General features: G+C 47.6%; 1 protein-coding gene across 3 annotated transcripts in view; it reads right to left on the bottom strand.

Moving 5' to 3' along the window:
- The window catches only part of GRIA4 (glutamate ionotropic receptor AMPA type subunit 4), a 234,368-nt gene that overhangs the window by 120,570 nt on the left and 110,683 nt on the right, over positions 1–3,115 (bottom strand). The gene's annotated exons all lie outside the window — the stretch shown is intronic.

The following is a 3,115-nucleotide window of genomic DNA, read 5'->3' as shown; positions in this document are numbered from 1 at the left end:
TACAGCATGTTGCTCAAGGCATGTCCATTTGAACTCTGAACATCTGAATTATGATGGAGATTCTAGAAACTCTCTGGGCAACCTATGTTAGTGTTTCATCACTTTCACCGTGGAGAAGTTTTCCTAATATTGAACCATAAACTTGATCACTGCAACTTTTGCACACTGCCTCCTCCCCTTTTGCTGAGCACCATGAGGAGTCTGGCTCCTTCTACATCCTCCCATCAGGTAGTTGAAGACTGCAGTAAGATCCCCTGGAGCCTTCTCCTCTTCAAGCTGAACAAACCCAGTGCATTGCTGATTCATGTTCAACTCATCAGGACCTCAGGTCCTCTTCTGCAATGCTGCTTTCTATCTGTGCTGGTTTTGGCTGGGATAGAGTTAATTTTCTTCACTGTAGCTAGTGTGGGGCTATGTTTTGGATTTGTGATGAAAACAGTGTTGATATCACAGGGACGTTTTAGTTATTGCTGAGCAGTGCTTACCCAGAGTCAAGGCCTTTTCTGCTTTCCATCGAGGACGCTGGGGGTGAAAAAAAAGCTGGAAGGAGGCACAGCCAGGACAGCTGACCCCAACTGACCAAAGGGCTATTGCAGACCATATGACATCATGCTCAGCGTGTAAAGCTGGGGGAGGAAGAAGGAAGGAGGTGATGTTGGGAGTGATGGCGTTTGTCTTCCCAAGTAACCATTACGTGTGATGGAGCCCTGCTTTCCTGGAGATGGCTGAACACCTGCTTTCCCATGGGAAGCAGTGAATGAATTCCTTGCTTTCCTTTGCTTGCATGTGCAGCTTTTGCTTTTCCTGTTAAACTGTCTTTATCTCAACGCACAAGTTTACTCACTTTTACTCTTCTGATTCTCTCCCCTGTCCCACCTGGGGGGAGTGAGCGAGCAGCTGTGTGGTGCTGAGTTGCTGGCTGGGGTTAAACCACGACACCATCCCATCAGCCTCCAAGGCTTACTGTTGAGGTTTTTCTGTCCCAGGTGCAATGCTGGCATTTGCGTTTGTTGAACTTTATTTCTGTGCAGCATATCAGTCATTTCCCCCAGTTTGGTATCATCTGAAAACCTGCCAGGGCATGCACTTTGTCACAGTGTTAAAGTCATTAATAGAGTTGATAGAGATCACTAATTCCCTTATTGACCCCTGAGGCACACCACTAATACTTGGCTGAAAACGGTGTTTTGTGCAGCGGATCACAACACTTTCAGCATGACGATGCAGCCAATATTACACCCACCTTATCAACTCACACACCCAAACTGTATCTCAGCTGTCCATAGCATAGGAGATAATGTCAGAAGTCTTGCTAAAGTCAAACTAAACAACATCTACAGTTTTTTTGCTTGTCCATGGAGCCAGTATTTTGATTTTAGAAAGCCATCAAATTGGTCAAGCACAGTCTTACCCTGGTAAACCTATGCTGGCTATTCCCAATCACCTCCTTGGCTTTCATATACATAGAAATGGATTTGTTTTGTAATCCTCTTGTAGACTGAGCTGAAGCTGACCAGACTGTACTTCCCAATATCCTCTTTCTTCCCCTGCTTGAAGATGGGCATTAAGTTTTCCTTTTCCCAGTCATCATGAACTTCTTGAACAACAAGGTCTTTCAAAGAACATAGAGAACAGCCTTAAATGATGTCATCTGCTTCCCTCAGCACCTTTGGATTAATCCCATCTGGTCCTATGGGTCTGTATAAATCCAATTGCCTAAGAAAGTTTCTGGCTCAGTCCTTCTTCACTCCAGTTCTGTCAGTAAACTCAGTGATTTGGAAATCCTGAGGGCAGATCTTGCTAGTAAAAGTCAAGAAAAAAAGGCACTAAGACTTTTGTGTCCTTGGCCACTACTTCCACCGCCCACTGAGCAATGGACTCACATGGTTTTACTCCTCCTTTTGCTGCCACTCTGCTATTAGAAGCCCTTCCTTGTTGGTTTTCATTCCAATCCATAGCTGCATGCTTGAGCCATGTTTCTGTAATCCTCCAGGTAGCCTGTCCCTGCTTCCATTTTCAGTGGACCTCCTGTCTGCATTTCAGGTCAGTCAGGAGTTCCCCATTTATCCATGCTAACTTCTAGCCATGCTTGCTTAACTTGCTGCACATCAGAATGGACCATCTTGGTGCTCTGAGGAAACTGTCCTGGAAGATCAAGTGGCAGCCCCTTCCTCTCCAGGGTAGAAGTCTGTTGGATCATGCCAAGAAGATCCCTGAATGAGCTGCAATATGCTCTTGTTAAGACCAGGGCTGCAACTCTGCTACTTGTTTTGCTTACTTTTCCGTCTTTAACTTCAGAATCACACAGTTGTGGCTGACAAGGCTGCCATTGCCCTGCACATCTCCAGCTTTGCTCTTCCTTGCTTGCAACTGCAACCCCAACAGGTCTACCCTAGTTATGTCCTTCATCGCCTGTTTCAAGAAATCATCTGGGTGCTCTCCAGAGATATCCTGCATTGCTTGCACTCTGCTCTATTGCCTTTTGGCCAGATATCAGGGCAGCTGAAGTTCCCTATGAGCACCAGAGCCTGAAGTCTTGAGGCTTCCTCCACCTGCCTACAGGTTTCCTCTGCTTCCACTTCTTGACCAGCCAGGGTGTAGCAGGCATACTACCACACCACCCCTGTTCATCTGTCCTCTGCTCCTGACCTCCATGCTCTGCACCAGCTTGCCCTACAGGCAACTTCTTGCACACTGCAGCCATCCTGTTGCACAGAGCGCAGCTCTCACTCCTCACCTTCCCCACCCATCTTTCCTGAAAAGCCTGTGTCCCTCTCCTGCATCCCCTGCAGCCCTCCTATCCTGTGACTCATCCCACTCCTCTTCGTAATCCCACACACAGTCACGGTTTCGTGGCTGTGCAGGGACATCTAATCCTGCTTGTTTGTTCCCCATGCTGCCTGCATTCAGGCACGGAGACTTGGGATGGGACTACAGTCACGTTTTAGAATCATAGAATCATAGAATGTTTAGGGTTGGAAGGGACCACTAGTGGTCATCTAGTCCAACCCCCCTGCAGTGAGCAGGGACACCGCTAACTCGATCAGGTTGCTCAGAGCCCCATCCAACCTGGCCTTGAATGTTCCCAGGGATGGGGCCTCCACTGCCTCTCTGG

This window comes from Egretta garzetta, unplaced genomic scaffold, assembly GCF_000687185.1.
Source record: "Egretta garzetta isolate BGI_Z169 unplaced genomic scaffold, ASM68718v1 scaffold217, whole genome shotgun sequence".
Classification (NCBI taxonomy): Eukaryota; Metazoa; Chordata; class Aves; order Pelecaniformes; family Ardeidae; genus Egretta; species Egretta garzetta.
Note: the sequence above shows the minus strand (reverse complement) of the source record. Positions and strands in the feature narration are given on the sequence as shown.